At 35.6% G+C, this 19728-nt stretch overlaps 1 protein-coding gene across 5 annotated transcripts in view; it reads right to left on the reverse strand.

Moving 5' to 3' along the window:
* LOC120527752 (LIM domain-binding protein 2) overlaps positions 1-19728 on the reverse strand; it is a 468646-nt gene that overhangs the window by 133539 nt on the left and 315379 nt on the right. The window lies entirely within an intron of this gene.

A 19728-nucleotide genomic window follows, 5' to 3' on the forward strand; every position in this document is an offset into this window, starting at 1 on the left:
CCAGAGGTAATTTCAGTCTTGTCTGAATTACTCAAATGGCGTAATTTTACTGACATGTCAATTCACATAGACTAGTTTAACCCAGGATTATTTTTACATAGTTTTTAATCGAAGGTAAAAGGCTCCATAATCTTTACTGTGGCATTACCCATAAAAAGTTACTGATGTGAGCGATTTGGTGTAAAGCTAATCCATTACAAACAGGCCTTAACAATAGAATCCCTGAAGCCTACGAAAAAAATCGTAATCCCGGGCCACCTTAAATTTCTTCTCACCTCTCCATTAGCGTCTTTTGTTTTGTCGATCAGCACAAGCAGCAAGCAGCCTGCTATCACATCCCCCTGAAGTTCTCCCAGTTCGAGTCTTGTTTATCTGCGTGTGAGGTGCCTGGAGTCGCATAAGGTAAATAATATATTGTTATTTGGAACACATGCATTTCATGTGTATTCTGTGTCTACAACGATCTATGTAAATGTAGGATGACAGGAAATGCGAGAAATGCAAGAAATGTTGAACAAATACCTAAAATAGTATCCATTAGCCCTTATTTAGTAAACTGCAAAATCATATAACTCTTTACAATGCACAAGTGTGAGAGACAAGCATATTAGTGACCCTGCCTATAGTGTCCTACAAAAATAACACCCCTAACAGCCTTTGATTTCTCATTTAAGCACATGCAAGACTCGATATGCTTCTAGTGTGGTTCATCCTTTTCCCTGGTGCTCTCATCGAGATCTCTGCCCTCCTCTGTGCCATTTTATTGGTGGCCTTTGCAACCTAAATTCCCCTCTAAAACTGTTTAGATTAAAGCTGTCAAGAAAAAAATGCTTGAGTTTAAAACCAAATTTTGGCAACTGACACATTAATTTTCATGGGTAACACCAGGGCCTGGATCTATTATTTAAATGAACCATGCAGTTACTTTGGGCAGCAGAAGGGGGTGGGGGTTTAGTGTGTCATTTTATTGAACAGTACAGACTCTGACTTACACTTATTTGGACTCAAGTACCTGATTATATCGTTTTATATTATTTTCACATACTAACAATATTTGCTTTTAATATCTGACAAGGTACAGTGGAACCTCGGGTCATGACCATAATTTGTTCCAAAACTCTCGTCGTAACCCGATATGGTTGTGACCCAAAGTAATTTCCACTATAGGATTAAATGTAAATACAATTAATCTGTTCCAGACCGTACGAACTGTATGCAAATATATTTTCTTTAAAGATTTTTAAGCACAAAAATAGTTAATTATACCATAGAATGCACAATGTAATAGTAAACTAAATGTAAAAACATTGAATAACACTGAAACACCCAGACTCCCTGCTCAGCTTCACGCGACCCTGTGCTTGCTCGCGCTCTCTCTCTCTCTCTCTCTCCTGCACCGGCTTTCTCCTCCTGCATCCTGCCTTCGCAGCGAATGCACAGGGAGAGACTGAACACATGCGGAAATCATCGGCGCGTACGAACCAGAAGGGAAACTGGCTTGTTCGTCAACCGAGTGTGTGGTCGTGAACAGATGCAAGCGTTTGGCAAACTTTTTGGTCATAACCCAATTTGTATGTGTTCAGAGACGTTCGTGACCCGAGGTTCCACTGTACATGTAGTCTTCCTAAATCCCAGTTTGCACTGTTCTCATCTTCAGTGTGTTTCTTTACTTTCCACAGGAACAATTTTTTCATGGGTGTTGACTTGCTATAAATTTGGGAATGAGGCTTACAAAATATATAATAATCTAACAATTACATGAACAGCAGCAACAATGCTAATAATGATAATAATCTTCAATCTGGTGTGGCATAGAAGACAAAGACACGGCCAAATAAAAAGAAACAATCAAAATCGCAATAGGATTGAAGCTCACAAATACAGTATTAAAGACTGATTTAATTCAAACAAAAATCATCTCCCAAACTGGCTTACATCAAAGGTTGTGTTAAAACTTAAAAAAGCCAATATTGTTCTTCAGTGTTCACCCTCACCAGATTTGCTCTTGGTATGCTACAATAAATAAGAATGTTGGGTAAATGCTTAAATGTTTTCATTATACTTCACTGTTATTGAATTTTTTTGATTATTTTAAGTCTGCCTATTTGTTTTGTTAATTGAAATGAAATGTACATGTTAACAACATGCCTTGTTACGATTTATAACTAGAGTATCACCATCATCATGAGGCACCTGTTTAGTTGGAAGTTTGATTGGAGTTACCACTGAGTGAGTGGTTTATTTCACTCAGAGTCCATCATCTTTTTCATAACTCAATCCCAAATTGAACATATTATTTTAGATATTCCATGATTACAAAAAATACAATCCAGGAGTAAACTACTTTAAGAAGGATACTGAAAGATGGGGAAAATTGTTTTGGTGAATGGTCACACAAACCTGTAGCCAGTACAGTTACAAACATATATCTTACCTAATGAGTACATCAAGTTCCAATATGTATTTAAGAAAGATTTTTTAAAAGAATTTTATGCAACTATAATTGCCCTACTGAATCACTACTAGATGCACCCTTACTTAAAGGAAAAATCCATTATTTGACCAAACCAGAACCAGAAACCTTGGAAAATTATATTCAGTCCTATTGCGGCCTTGATTTTCTTATGACAAGGGTTCAACCTTGTATCGACTACAGCGAACTTAACAGAATAACTATAAAAAAAACTATGCTCTTCCTCTTATTTCATTATTAAATCAAGTGTTGGGGCCAAATGACTTTGTTGACGAAGTTAAGATTAACGCAGTGCCTATCATTCATCCTTATATATGACGACAATTGAATGGAAAACTGCGTTCAATACTGCAAATGACCATTATGAATACCCTGTCATGCTGTATAGGCTGGCCAATAACATGCAGTTTTCCAATCTTTCGATAATGACGTATTCCAGGACTTATTGGCTCAGTAGATTTTGGTCTATATGACATTTTAATTTGTTCCTAAAGCCACATTTGTAAATTTAAAATAGAATGTTATAAACATTTGGACTCTGTAAGCATTGATATTTAAAACACTGTTCCACAGCAACCACTTTTAGAATTGCAGTGTTGTGTGATTCAGTATTCTACAGTATACTTTCCATTTGTTAGCACTCTTATTAAAATGCTGTATTCCGCCCTTGATTCTCTTTTAGAACAGTTTCTCCCACATCACATTTCCACTTAAAGAAGGATTAAAATTTGTCCTGGTGGATGCTTCACAGTTTGAACTGTTCTCACCTTTTTCACTTGTAATTTACAGGCTAAGATTTACATGTCAGCCATTCATGGCCCATTACATGTTAACTTCTTTGCTTTGTGAAGATGGGAAGGGTGTTAATAAATCTATTATAAGTCCTGAGGGCCTATTTTCTCTATAATTGCAGATTCCTCTGATTTTTTTCCAGTTTGGCAGTATAAAGTTAAATTTAATTAAATGTTTTTTTCTTTCCAGTCATACATGTGTGGAAAGACTCTTTAAATCTGTCAGATTTTCATTTTCCATTACAACGGGACTTACCTTTTACAGTATGTCCATGAATTGTACTTATGCTGTTACATTGGCGTATGATTTTGCTAGTGTTGTTTAGAGACAGCTCATGCCTCATTGTCCCTCTAACTGGCAGACATTATGCCACACCGTTCTTACAAATGTATATTATGTAAAACTGTAATCTAGTATACACTAAGTGCAGCAAGTAATTTGAGTCACAAGATGCCTATTAAGGTGAAGGATAAATTGCAGGCATAAATAGTCTGGGACATAATAAAATACTTATGACGGATACAAAGTTTTAAAAATGTCGTTTGATGTATGTTTAGTAAACAATACTAATCTATGTATCAATTAATATTTATCATGCTATTGTAGAGATTACTTTGGTGGAAATTTTATGAAGGAACCATCCAGAAGATAAACAAGTTTTAAAGGAGCAGGGAAATTCTTTGTCAGAAGACAGGAAAGGGTTGTGTTATGAACTTTAGAGTTCCCAAGCAAGAAAGTCCCAAAAATAAAATGTCCACTAGAGCGAGAAATATCATCAAACCCTAGTTAGTTACAAAAAGCACAACATAAGACACTTTATAAAAGATCTGCAACAAAATAAGAAGATTGCAATAGAAAGATTTTCAAAATACACATTCCAAATAAAATACACACGTTACCAAATCAAAATCCATGAGGCAGTGTCAAAAAACAGAGCACAGGTTCAAAAACTTCGGACATGAGTGTCAGTAGGCTGTGTGCCGAAGGGACCAAGTTATCCAAACTATTCTATAACATTTCAGTAATTATTTACCACTCTGATGGTTCATGTAGAGTGCCCCTTTCTCTAGCACAATTTGACTCAAAAACTAATCAGCATATCATAATTTCATAACAGGCTTAAGTTTTGAGTTTGATATTTTTTCTGTCTGGTCGTTTTAGCTCTAAACCGTACACAGATACACACCCATCATCAAGATACTAATGTTTTCAGTGGCCTAGGACCCTAAAACGCCAAGATCCGTCGAAAAACCGAGATTGAAATTTTTGATGAATATAGAGTTTTTGTTCCCCCCATAGACAATAGGTTATGGTGGGGAAGGGCACAAAGCAAAAATACAGATAATCATAAAAGCATAGAATAAACACTAGAGAAGCCTCATCACACCACAAGTGCATTCATAATGAACGACTAGAGGCTATGAGGTTTTCCTCAGCTTTTACAAGACTGAGGGCAGTCCCCTGATAGTGAAGGGCGGATGGCTCTGCCTCTTGGGGGACCACCCACAAAACACATGGAACATAAAAGAAGATACTGAGAAACAAAATGACCAACAATGTTAAAATTAACAAAGGCATCAAAAATTAAAAGGAAAGACATCAAAATGAAATTTGAACCCCAGCCAGGGGAGGAACCCTGGCTGAAATTCAAGAGGTTGTTATTGCCAAAAAGGTCAAAAAACGAATATTAAAAATGAAAATGAAATTCGAAATACTGAAGTCAAAAACATAACAGCAAGGTCAAAACTGATTAACAAAAAAAAAACCTAACCAAAAAGTATTTGAAAATGTTTGGGGATCGATTTGATTTTCTGTTTGTTTGTCATTAGTACTAAAATCTAAGAAATACAATATTTATATACTGTTATGAACCCTCCCTTATTCTGTTTCTCTTCTTGGTGTTCTCATGTAGCACTTGGCACCAATTCTGTACTGCCAAGATCTTTGCCTACCATGTCATCTCAGATAAAGGAGCACTAGAATCATGGGGTAGAAGAGTCCTTTCATCATAATAGGTGGCCCAACACTGACTCAGCTGTAGAATGGCCAATGTCTTCAGGACTCTGACTGTGTCTGGATTGTCTGACTTCTTTTCTACAATCTGGAAGTTGTTCTAGAACTAGAATAAACTAAGAGACAGACATTGTTTTTCTTTTATGTTAATTTGCTCCTACTTTGTTTTTGACGTATTTGATGTATTTGAACAAATCTCTATCCTTATACAGTATATAGTTCTGCATTTAGTAAATAGTATAAGCTATTCTTGCAATTGCCTAGAGAGCTGTCACGGTGCTCTGCACTTGAACTTGGTGAGAAGCAGTGTTCAAGAACATAGCAGTTTGTACTGTTATATTGTATTTCTGAGGTAGCCATGATAGACTGGCCATTTAGCTCTGTGAAGAGGATCACTTGTGTTCTGTTTTGTGTATTGTACTTACCCCATTTTTGACACCCATTGCATGTCTAGCCTACCTGGAAGGGGATGTCTCTCTCTCTGTCTCTGAATTGCCTTCTTCCATTTTTTTTCCCTAGAAGGATTATTTTTTTGGGGTGAGGGATTTTTTTTCTTGTCTTCATAGAGAGTCAAGGCTGGGGAGTGTCAAAAACAGGACCTATTAAGGCCAATTGAGGCATTCCTTGCATGATTTTGGGCTAAACAAGAAATAAATGGATGTTATTGTTGCTGCTGTTTTTAGAATTTGTTCAAAAGCATGGATTCTGAAGATGCTGTGCTGCTATGCTGTGATAATGTCATGCATTGTGCTGTTGTCGATCAAGTGACTGTCAGCAGATGTAGAAATTTTGAACATATTGCCTCAGACACAAGAAAACATCACAGTAATGGCAAAAAATTCCAAAATGGCACAGTGATGACGTAACTTTTACAATGAGAAAATAATGACTCCAAAAACAAAGCCCCAAATATGAGCAAATGGTCATAAATAAACTCTTCACAGAATACACCATCAGAATGTGCTTTACAGAACACCAGTTTGAGCATTTGAGTGAAAAATGCTGTGGCTGAATGAATTTTTATAAATGTTTCAATCTTTAGTCTTTCAAATTTAATTCAAAATTATACTGAGGGTGCTTAAACCATTCATTAATTTTCTGAACATACTTGTTCTACTATCAGGTTTCTGGCAGCAGAAGACTATGCCAGAAGCACTGGCACAGGACACACGAACACCCACACAAATGAAGAGTTGTCAATCAACACAAAATCATTTCATTTGGGTGTGGGAGTAAAGACCAAGAATGACTGCACCAGGATTTGAAAGCAGGACTTTTGAGCCTTGAGGCAGCAATGCTGTAAACTATCCTTGTCTGTGCTACAATTACCTGGATATGATGATTATTTGCTAGAAACTGATGATAGCTAGGAATTAGTCAGACGGTAAATTTCCAAGTAGCTAAGTAAATTATTGAAATAAAAAGCAAAGGCATTTTTTTAATAACCTGAATAACTTAAAGTATAGACATTTAAGAAAAGGCAGCCAAAATTATGTAAATGGAAGGATAGTTGGCACATCTGTCTATTTCAACCAATGCAATAAAGAGGTGTAATGTCACAAAAATACACCTCTGTTCATCAAACCACACATGTAAAAACTGCTATCAGATAGCAAACATCTGAAAAAGTGAGTAAACAATATCTTATACTCTGTTGCAAAATATAGAAGCAATATAACTAAACCTTTAAAAGAAATAATCAAGTGACACAACTTATTTAAGCCACAATTTCTTTGAGGCGGTACTAAATGAAAGGTTCTCTGTGAAAACCCTTTTTGAAAATAGAATTTTGTGCAATGTCTGTGATCTGAAAATTTACTGTAAACATTAAGGGTATGTTTCTGTTTATCTCTTATTGATTAAGCCAATAATATATTTAAATATTTTCATTACTCATAAATAGATTCAAAAGAAGAAATACCATCCAACAAATTTCCTTTGGCTTTCTGAGAAAATTCTACATTGGGAAATAAATCTGCTCCAGTTCTTGGATGTTCCAGATCCTGATTGAGTCATGCTTTTCAGTTAGATTTAGGATTATGACGAATCTCTGTTTTGCCAGCTAAAAAAATGTAAATATCTGTTTAGGAATATTAATTTAAATATTTTGTTTACTATATACACAGTAGTTATGGTGGTGTCATCTTGGACGATTTTTCAAATCATGTTGTTCTTACAGATTGCTCAAACAGACAGAAAGACTCCATCATGGGATGGCCAATGTCCACCCAGGATTCTTATAATGAGAAGAGTGTGTCAGCCTAGAAGAAAGAGTAGATCTGAAGTGTAAATGGGTCTACACACAGAAAGAAGATAATGCTGGTTAAGCCTCAGGGCAGTTCAGCCACACATTTTGTATTTTTGTAAACATGCTGCCTGTATATTGAGTTTAAAAGATGGGGGAACAGAGGGTTACGCTCAGTTACTACAAAACTAATTACAAACCTTAAGTATTATTAAAGAAATAAGGCATGACATGTTGAACTTGAAAAGCAGTTTCAATCGTTATGAATTGACCAAATGAATGGTTATCTGCTTTCCAATGTAAATTCTGTGTATTATTTCATGTTTATGTTAACAACTTAATACCATAGCTTATCCCCAAACCATGCTAAAGACTATAGTGAAATGTTTGTATATTTTTTTGTGTTTTTAAGATGTTCTGATTGATTGTTAGACCTAACCTGGAATGTAAAATGTAAAATGTGCAGCTTTTAAATTGCAAAACAAATCCTCGTTCTGTTGAGGTAAAACATTGCCTATGCTGTTTTCTTCCAAGGTACATCTTACTGTATATAGTTTATTCAAGAGCTTTTTTTTTTTTAACAAGGTCCTCTGATTTTAGTAAATAATTCAATTTGCTCTCCACCACAAAAAAAAGTTATGAATACATTGATATATGTGCCTTAGACTGCGATGAGAGTGCAGCTGGTCCACACACAGCTGCGGAGGCACACAATTAACCACTCTGTCGCTCCCAGCAGTGCTCTGCTCTGACCCACAGTCCCATTATCATTTTTGGAATTCAAGGCTGTTTCAATCACACAGAGATGGGCTGATAATTGCAGGTGCAAATGTAACTTCAAGCCACTGCATCAGCTTACTGTTGACAAGGTATTCTTAATGTTGTTTGAAATGGTGAATACAAGGCTCTTATTATCTTAATAATAATAAATACATCAATTTACACTGGCTATTTTTGCAATCGCCACCAAATCTTGAAATATTTGTCACTCAAAGACTTTTAGGATTTTAAACATTACAATTAACAATATCACAAACACTTTTTTACAGAAACACATTTAAAACTTCACACTGTATACTAAACACTATAATCACAATGATGATAAAATAAGTAATCAATCATTTATTAATTATCCACCTTGTCATCATAATTCATTCAGAATTGGCCACTTAGATTAGCTTATTTTGGTTAAAAAAATAGCTGGGGTTGGATGTTGTCCACTTTTTATTTTGGCTTTGATCCCCATGTTCCCTTCTGTAACAATCCCTCCACTTGTGTTTTGTATAATAAAAACATTATTATACAAATTAGGGAGATGGAAGCCCTTTGTTCCATATTAAAGACTGAAAAGAAGGAGAATGAAGCCAAATGATTTTAACATGTTAAAACTTTAGAACTATTAATGCAAAATTGTTTGAAGAAATAAAACACATTGAATACAATTATTTTTAGGATAGGACATATTTCAAATTAATTTGACAAGAATAATATACTGTATTTTAAGTATTCTTGTGTTAACCTTTGCTATGAAAGCTCTTGCAAAATTAATACTGTGTGATGTCATTTTTATTACACACTAGGCTGACCCGCCTTTTAAGGCGACCGACTTTTAAGTTGACCACTTCTTAAGGCAATTCAATATGTATATCAATTTGATATTTTATACAAACTCACTAATTTGGTTATATTGCATTTGAGTGGTATTACTTTAATACTCGTAGTTTCTGTTATTTTTGTGATGAAATTTAAACTTTTTTTCTATATTGAGGTCGCTCTTTTGAACCCCCCTGATATTTACTACGCGGTGAGGCATTTGTACTCCATCAACATTAATTATTTCCAGAGACATAATTTTGTCTATTTTTCCAGCGCATCGCAAAAAGCAAGGGAACGATGGGAGCACCAGAACTCTGCTCACATCATGTCGCTTCGTACCGTAAGCTGCAAGAAGTAAGTCTGTGATAAGCGGAATACCGCTACGCTTTCCACTCACGGGACGGAGGGACAATCCCGACCGCTTTTATATAGTAAGAAAGAAGAAGAAGATATCGCACAGTCTGGAGTAGAAAATCATCTTTTACCTGGAAAAACGAAACTACAAATCCCATCGTGCATTGTAAAATGGACGGGGCGTGTGTGAAACTCCATGCTACTCGCACAGTCTGGAGTAGAATATCATCTTTTACCTGGTAAAACGAAACTACAAATCCCATCGTGCATTGCAAAATGGACGGGGCGTGTGTGAAACTCCGCGCCTGCGTAGCATTCACGGGACGGAAGGACAATCCCGACCACTTTTATATAGAAGGAAGGATATCTTTATACTTTGGGCTAACATTCAAGCTTTTAAATGTAATGGAGAACATTTTATCTTTTTGATAAGTATATATTTAGCTAACCTTTTTCATCTGGCCGAAGAACCATAGCCTATGGGGGTAAGCCAAAGATGTCACTGAGTGAGATTTCAGAATGCTGTAGGCTTCATGCTATCCCTCCAGTGCTCATATACACACACACACACACACACACACACACACACACACATACACACACACAAAAAACTTGCAACAGTTCATCTGACAACTTGCCCTAAGACAATGACCAAAATAACATTAAAATGGCTTATTCATTGCATCAGCCTAAAATTGAAGTCATCTAACTTTCCTGAGTTTCATTTTAAACTAAATGTTTTTAATTTACTGAGGAAATATTTCCCATTATGAACCCTGGTTAATTCTGACATACACGATTGTGCATCTCACTTTGCCAGACCACCATTTCACATGTCCTTTATGAAACAATCTAGAAATAATACCCAATACTACATGTACAAAGGAGACCTGTGAGTACAATCCAATCAGAGATATCTTATTTAATTCATTGTGCCACTTTGTACACCTATTTAATACTATAAAGAATCCTGTTTAGCTGCAAGAACACCCCAAGTTATTTGAGGCATGGTCCTGGAAACAATCCTAAGGAATTTTGGGCTATGCTAACGCAATAGCATTACATGACTTCTCCAGATTTTACAGCCACACGTTCTGGCTGTGAACTTCTTATTCCACCTCATCCCAATGGTGCTCAATTGATTTCAGATTTTGGGACTTTGCAGGCCACTGGAATAAATTCAAGGTCCAGTAACGTTCATAGAACAAGTTTCACATATTATCCTATTGGAAGTATCTATTTGAAAAAAAGGTACACTGTTATCCTGTGCCATTCAAATGAAGTTCACATTCAACTTACAGGCATGATGTGTGCCATGAAATTGTTCCCCCTATCATTATACTGCTATCACTATCCTGTACTTTTGATCGAAGGTAGTGTGAATCCATGTGCTTTACCCTAAAGTTTGACCCTACTATTAGTATGTCACAGTAGAAAAGAACATTGGTCAAATCAGGCAAAATTTTTCCAATCTTTTATTGTTTGTTCAGTTTCATGTCCACAGTGGTTTTCATCTTCCTGTTCATACAGTAGATGACAGGAGAAGAACCTACTGTGGTCTTTTGATCCTGCAACCCACTTAAGGATCTGACAAGTCATGTATTCAGAAATGCACTTCTGCACATCACTGTTATAAAGAGCTCTCTTTTGAGTTCTAGGGCCCTTTCAGTTATCTTGAATGAGCAAGTACATTCTCCTCTAATCACTCCATTAAATGAGGTTCATTTGTTTACAGAACCACTGCTCAATGGATGTGTTTTGTTTATTTCACTATTCTTTGGAAAATCTACAGACTAGAGCGAGTGAAAATCCCAAGAATGCAGCTGTTTCTCAGATGCCTGAACAACCATGTCAGGCACCAACAATCATACCACCATTAACATCCATAGTGAATGCATTTAACAGGGAAAATAATTCTTCAGAATTTAAATACATAATGCAAGAAAGGTCACACTTGAGTGTTGTCCTACTTTGAAGAAGAGTCTGCAGCAGATTAAGCCTACAAACACCTCTGACTTTTCTTTATTTTTATATAGAGTTCCTTTGTCTATAGCAATGTCATATTTTACATGCCCGTGGGCTTGATTTGCTGAAATATCACTGGCCACATATTCTTTTTACTGACTGAAGTTTACTCATAAACCTTTAGATCCCTTCCCACGTTTTCTTTTTTGATACTGTCTAGATAATACGTTCCCCAAACTTCAGACCCTAAGATAATTAGAAAAAATTGTCATCTACTACATACTTGCCTTGGTCTGCCCCTTTCCATGCAGAAGTCACAGATTTTGTTTTTCAGATTTTACTAACACAAATCTTACAACAGGATACACCCTTCTTGGTGTGTCTAATTGTCAAAAACCTTCTAGCCAAATTCTAACTTGCATATGCCTTTCTCTAATGAAGATGAAAAATCAAGTCCCCATGCCATATCAGTATTAATCAAATCCATATTTAAAGTGCAAGCAATAAAGGTGTGAACAGTTTTACAGAGACATAAATTCCCAATTAAGCAGATATGGCACAGTAACATTTAGATATCAGCACACATAGTCTTCACCAGACTGCCAGCAAAACAATGTCTCTACTCTTATACAACAGGCGCCTGACAAAGAAAGTGTGGAAAAACCCTAAAATATTAAGAAAAAAAATACATATATAAAAAGACTGTAGGAAAACAACAACTATTGACAAATACAAAGGCATTTTAAAAACAAATGTCGTTTTGAAGTAAAGTGTATGTTATTATTATTTGTTTCTTTGAGCAGTGTGCTGTTTCAATGTTCTGTTTTTTGAAAAAGAGAAAAATTATTAAAAATAAAAAAACCTTGGTCACAAGTCCATTAAAGTTACACACAGAGTTTGTGTAGTGTGAATAAACATAATATACTGTAAGTGGTTGTGTTTCAAGCCATCAGAGGGTGTGACTAAATGTCTACTGCTGCATATTTCACTTTGAAGGTGGCATTGTGGCAGGATACAAAATATTAGAACATGGCCAAATGTAGAGCAGCGTAATGTGGTTCAATCTATAACCATGGGCACAGCAGTCAAAAAAAAGGTATAGTTGTATTACAGATGGAGTACAATCTGGGTGACAGAAAATAATGTTGGCTACATGATCAAGAAGGAAGCCCAAATAAATGTAATGGTATTGGACAGGAGCTGAAGGACACTGACTTGTTCTAGCTGTAGATGGATGACTTAGGTTGTCTGGTCAAGTTTGGAGAAAGATTTATTTGGAAAAGTACTACTGAACTAAATGTTTGTTTTGATTTTAAAACCAATAAGCATTTGAATAAATGAACAAGTGCATGATGTTGTGTCACCATACTTTTTTGAAATAGCTCATGTATACATAAAGCAGTATATTAATGATTTCATACAAATTAATACATTCAGACAGACGAAGGTGCATTCCCAGATGCACATTTATGGCACATGTCCTTTTATTTAAAACCAAACATATAATTTAAAAAGCAGAATGTAACTAACATTCAAATGTATACCTATAAACATAAACACATATATTATTATTAAAAATGTGAAAAAGTATCAGTTTGTGGTAGACCAGTAAGAATAAGTATTTAAATTTGTAACAAAATACAACTATTTCCTAGGAGGCAGTAATTCTAATACTGTATGAGTCTTATTGTGAGTCGTAAGATTTCTTTTTATTTCTCAATTTAATTTCACTTTGCTTTAAAGCTGCTATTAAATATATCTGGATATTGCAGCAAACAGTTCAGCTTTGCTGTACTGACAGAGTACATGGTAATGGATATTATTTGTGATTAAGCCTGCAGGACTTTTCAGGGGTCCAATGATGCAGTATAGGTGTGCTTTGAGGGTTTTTGAAATAGAGAATGCAATTTGCAAGTAAAAATCCATGAAAACACACCACACAAATATGCAAATTTACGATTTGCAGAGTGAATGGCAAGTAGATGAATTAGCATAGCATTTCTTAAAATCTTACACTTTCTGGTTTATCAGAGTAAGCTAGTATTTTGCACTTAGAATAGTACATAATACAGCATACAGAAATTTGGTCTGTTGAGTAGCAGTTATTGTCTGTGTGTTTACTCATACACTATTATTTGCCAACTATAACAACAACAAAATTCATTTGTATAGCATGTTTTCATTCAAATGATGTAGCTCAAAGTGCTTTACAAGATGAAGAAAGAAAAAAATATATAAAGATTAGACAATACTAATTACAAAGAATAAAGTAAGGTCCGATGGCCAGGAAGGACTGAAAAATAACCAAAAAAAAAAAAAAATGTAGAGGGACAGAGAAAAAAAAAAAAAAATCTGAAGGGGTTCCAAGGCCATGAGACTGTTCAGCCCCCAATGGGCATTCTACCTAACATAAATGATCTCAATCAGTCCTCAGGGTTTTAAGGCTATATACATTAGATGTTGGGGCACAACAGTTTATTAGGATGCTGATGCTCAAGGTGTGCAGTATTTGTGCGTTAACTTTCCTATTCAAGATTTTGTAGATTAGTACATTGAAAAATCAACAGTAAAACAAAACTTTTAATGGATTCAACAATATGTTTATCTATAGTAAAATAACACTGTTTAGGTTGAGAAGCAAAAACTAAACAGCCTTGTGCTAATAAAGACTTTCAAACACATCGACAAATGCATCCATAAGAGCAGTGCAATGGACTACACATTCCACAGTCAAATGAGGACTTCTCTTTGTAATCAGTAGTCTTACTGGCATGGTGGCTCATAAACAGAAAAAAATATCAGTAGCGGAATTACTTTAATATTAAGAAAGTTTCTGTTTGCACCCATGATATCAAAAAGTATAGGAAACGAGCATCAAAAAAATCAGAGAGCCATAGAGAGCTATTTGTGATCACATTAAACAGATAAAAAAAAAATTTTTTTTGAGCCAAACACAATCTGTCAACAGCAGTTACAAATAATAACAAGCCAATCTTTCTCCATCCAGAGTGAAAAAAGCTTTACTTTCTTGATTTATTTTAGATCAAATAATCTAAATCATACAGTACATAAACAACTTATCAACTTATGAATTCTAACACAATCTATATGTATAATTCACTAAGGCAAGACAGCCATGGAAAGCACGCCGGAAGGGGCGTGGATTCTCTGAGCCGCCGACATGTAAGACACCTATGGCGCACGCAGGAAGGAGCTACACCCACCAATTCCTGGCACCTCCGAGCCACGTTGACTGTTCATAGAAGCATGTTTCTCACGGAGGTGAATCGCCATATGCAGCGTGTAAAACGGTTTGCGAAGGGTATCCCATGGGATCCTTAAAACAATCCTTTACAACTGAGATTAAAACACAATGAAGTAAGCAGCCTTTAAAAACCGAGTTTTCGGTTACGACGCTGTGTGTTGGTTCGTTCCGTACTTTGTTACAATGTTGCTTTTCTTGCTGATTTATTACATTACCGATTTTTTGAATGTTAATTTTCTCCCTGTGCTTAAAAATCATTAAAAAACCGGCCTGATTATGCGGCGTACGGTACGTCGCGGGTTGGCTAGTTAACTTTATTTCTGAAAATGCAACAGCATAATTCCAAGAAGTTCTTTCAGTATTTTAACAATAAAACAGTGGTCAAAGAAAAGGACCAGAGTATTAGGGCATTAAGAGAGAAATAAAATGTACAGAAAAGGAATAAAGCAAATGTTCTCATCTCCTTTTTTTTTTTTTTTAAAGTTTTCATGTCTTCAGAAAATGGAATCCTCAAGAGTAAACTATAGGAAATGTTAATAAAATGCTAATAATCAGAAGATTGCAGCAGAAGACAGACACTATAAGGTTTAAGAAAGATGAAATCAAACTGAATTATGCTCACTAGGTAACACTTGGCTTTCAGTTTTCAAGGAACCAACTGAGTAAATATTTAAGACTTTAACATGAATGTCTACTGTATGTGTTTTGGTGTGTACACATATAATGGGAAAAGTACCTATCTATTGTCATTATCATGTCCGTCTGAAAGAAAAAAATTCAGCTCTCAGTGGACCAATTTTTCATCGCAATTTGACAGACAAACTCTTCAAAGAAATTTGACAAGCAAGTGTAATTTCAGTTGAGAGATCTCTAATAAGGTGTGCTGTACAAAGTGTTTTGATTTTAAAACATCACACCAATAACCACTGGTTGATTTTCAAACTCATCTATCTTAAAACAGAAACTTTCTATGCATCAGTTGACTGTTTCAAATTTACCTTGAGAGAAGTTCCTTTTATTTTTTCTGGCTAACCATATATTTATTGAATATAGGTTATCGACACTCTGATTTTATGAACTTAAGGTCCTTTTTGATGCATTGTATACTGCTTTGTTGCAAAGTCCAAAATTTATTTACATTTTGCCACAATATCATTTAGTTTTTGCAATGGACACTGCCATTTTAGGCTATTGTATTAGAGTTTACCATAGGAACTAATCCCCAAATTTCTTGAAGCATGCTAGATTGTGATTTCATCAGGACACCGGTTTACAGGTTGACTTCTGTGGTTCTGACAGATAAACTTAATTTACCCTGTTAACAAATTTCTGTTTGCTTTTTGACCGAGTTCCATTTTTTTCTTGGTATCAGACTTTGGCCTGCTCTTGACCCACACATCTTCATTTTCTCTTTACTGCCCTTATCAAGTCACTCACTACAAGTACAAGTAAGTGAAATGGCACATACATAGCTTCTGTCTGATACTGTACAAGATGTGGAGGCAGTCTGTACAAAACTCTGTCGCAACAACTCAGTTCTCCTACTGTTTGAGAACATAAAAGGTAAGTTAAATGATCTTTGTGTTCATTTTAAATGATCTTTGTGTTCATTATAAAAGTGAAAGGGTCCATCAAACTTTGGTTTGTGTAACAAAATTGTTAAACAATGAATATTCATAAAATGAAAACTTTGTTACACAAAATACTCTGTAGAAAAAGCTTCTCTGTAGAAGAGCAGAAAGGTCACAAAGGGAGTTTACCTTCAAAAATAGACAATTCAATGGCAAACAAGTATGAAATACACAATTCCCAAAGAGAAATAAAAAAAAAACAGAGCAATAATCTCAAAAATGCATTACTCAGTGATAATCAAAAAAGAATCTACCATATACAGTCATATGAAAAATTTCGGAACCCTTCTTAATTCTTTGGATTTTTGTTTATCATTGGCTGAGCTTTCAAAGTAGCAACTTCCTTTTAATATATGACATGCCTTATGAAAACAGTAGTATTTCAGCAGTGACATCAAGTTTATTGGATTAACAGAATATATGCAATGCACCATAACAAAATTAGACAGGTGCATAAATTTGGGAACCCCAACAGAGATATTACATCAATACTTAGTTGAGCCTCCTTTGGCAAATATAACAGCCTCTAGACGCCTCCTATAGCCTTTGATGAGTGTCTGGATTCTGGATGGAGGTATTTTTGACCATTCTTCCATACAAAATCTCTCCAGTTCAGTTAAATTTGATGGCTACCGAGCATGGACAATCTGCTTCAAATCATCCCATAGATTTTCTATGATATTCAAGTCAGGGGACTGTGACAGCCATTTCAGAACATTGTACTTCTCCCTCTGCATGAATGCCTTTGTAGATTTTGAACTGTGTTTTGGGCCAATGTCTTGTTGAAATATCCAACTCCTGCATAACTTCAACTTTGTGACTGATGCTTGAACTTCATCCTGAAGAATTTGTTGATATTGGGTTGAATTCATCCGACCCTCGACTTTAACAAGGGCCCCAGTCCCTGAACTAGCTACACAGCCCCACAGCATGATGGAACCTCCACTAAATTTGACAGTAGGTAGCAGGTGTTTTTCTTGGAATGCGGTGTTCTTCTTCCGCCATGCAAAGCGCTTTTTGTTATAACGAAATAACTCAACTTTTGTCTCATCAGTCCAAAGCACTTTGTTCCAAAATTAATCTGGCTTGTCTAAATGAGCATTTGCATACAACAAGCAACTGTGTTTGTGGTGTGAGTGCAGAAAGGGCTTCTTTCTCATCACCCTGCCATACAGATGTTCTTTGTGCAAATTGCACTGAATTGTAGAACGATGTACAGATACACCATCTGCAGCAAGATGTTCTTGCAGGTCTTTGAAGGTGATCTGTGGGTTGTCTGTAACCATTCTCACAATCCTGCAGATATGCTTCTCCTGTATTTTTCTTGGCCTGCCAGACCTGGGTTTAACAGCAACTGTGCCTGTGGCCTTCCATTTCCTGATTATATTCCTTACAGTTGAAACTGTCAGTTTAAACATCTGAGATAGCTTTTTGAAGCCATCCCCTAATCCATGATACTGAACAATCTTTGTTTTCAGATCTTTTGAGAGTTGCTTTGAGGATCCCATGCTGTCACTCTTCAGAGGAGATTCAAAGGGAAGCACAACTTGAAACTGACCACCTTACATACCTTTTCTCATGATTGGACACACCTGTCTATGAAGTTCAAGGCTAAATGAGCTAATCTAATCAATTTGGTGTTGCAAGTATTCAGTACTGAGCAGTTACATGCATTCAAATCAGCAAAATTACAAGGGCGGCCAAATTTTTGCACAGCCAGTTTTTCACATTTGATTTAATTTCATACAACTAAATACCTCTTCACTAAAAATCTTTGTTCGGAAAACACCCCAGTACTCCGATGTTCTTAGGAAATGAAAGATATACCACTGTTATCTTTTTTGTTGAAAGTGAATTATTATGCAGGCTGTACACATAATGTACTGCAAAGGAGTATATGTTACGTTATCTCAGCTTTTATAGAGTTGAGAACAGTCCCAAGGTGGAGATGGACAGGGGAGCTCACCTCTTGGGGAAACACCCACCAAATATATTAGAAAATAGACACATGGAAAATGAATAATACACAACAGTAATAAAAACACTAAATAGTTCAAATAATCATCATAAATAACAACATTAATACAAACAAATGAATCAAACATGACCAAAAAAGACAAATAAATTTGAAGAGCAACCAGGCGAAGAACCCTGGCTGACTCATATAAAAGTAAAACATACAAAAGCAATCTGACATACCTAGAAATAACATTAAGAGCCAAACAAGCTCCCTAAGCACAGACCTGTGATTTGTTATGCATTTGACTAATAAATATGAACTCTGCATTTACTTACACTAAAACAACCTCAATACTGCATTCCTATCACTCAAAATCTTTCTAACACCATAATTATCAGTAAAGTGCTGCAATGACCAGCTAACCATCACTGTCTGTTGAAGCCAACCATTTTACCTGTAAACTTCGACTTTACCTCTTAATTGGATACTTTTTTCAAAAATTTTATATTAAAGAAATCTGAACTACATTTAGTCATAAGCCCTACACCAGCCACCGTAAAAAACCTCACACTCTTCCAGTGTGGTGCCTGAGGTGTCACCCACTGCACTCGGGTCCCAATTCAGGTGTTATCGTGTGGTGGGTGTCGTAACGCGCTCCCAACATCCTCCTCCTCTTACACAATCAACAACTAACAAAAGTGAATCAAATTGTTGTTATTTTAAAATCACTTGAGTCAGAATTTAGTGTCTGTGAAAGCTATTAGAGCCAGCACAAACCTATTGGGATATGCAAATATGTTATTTGTTAAAGTTTCAATTTCTACATACATGACATATTCAATGGTGAATCTTTTCAAGGGATATTTTAGTGTGGAGTATTTATAACATTGCCTCATTTTAAAGGAAATATCCTTTCACAAACTTCAATCCTCTCCTTAAAATTCTGTTTGATGAATGATCAATTTATAGTTGTACTTCGCCATCCAATTAAACAATATAATATAAATCACATAAAACATATCCAATTCATACAATAAGGCACCCATTTTCATAAATTAACTTTTTATAATGTATATTAATCAATCACAGTGAATATGCTGATTACCTGAACACTGATAGGATTAAGCCGTTTACTCTGCTGCATTGGGCATATGGGCAGGGATTTAAGACTGATAAATGGTTTTGCAGCATGATACCTACTTCAAAAATATACATTTTTGTTTTTAGATTTCTTTCAACAAATAGTAATCAATATACAAAGTTTGTAGTGGGACATCATTTCAATGAATATATGTATATGTTGTATTTACTCCTGTAGCTATAATTATTTGTGGAAGAGATTCTCTGTAGGCCATCACAGCCTAACTTCTGCTTGGTTTCTGAGATGAAAAGGGATCACACTATCAATACATTAAGCTGCCTGCAGGATAAGAA

The sequence above is a fragment of the Polypterus senegalus genome, chromosome 4 (genome assembly GCF_016835505.1).
Source record: "Polypterus senegalus isolate Bchr_013 chromosome 4, ASM1683550v1, whole genome shotgun sequence".
In the NCBI taxonomy this organism is placed as follows: Eukaryota; Metazoa; Chordata; class Cladistia; order Polypteriformes; family Polypteridae; genus Polypterus; species Polypterus senegalus.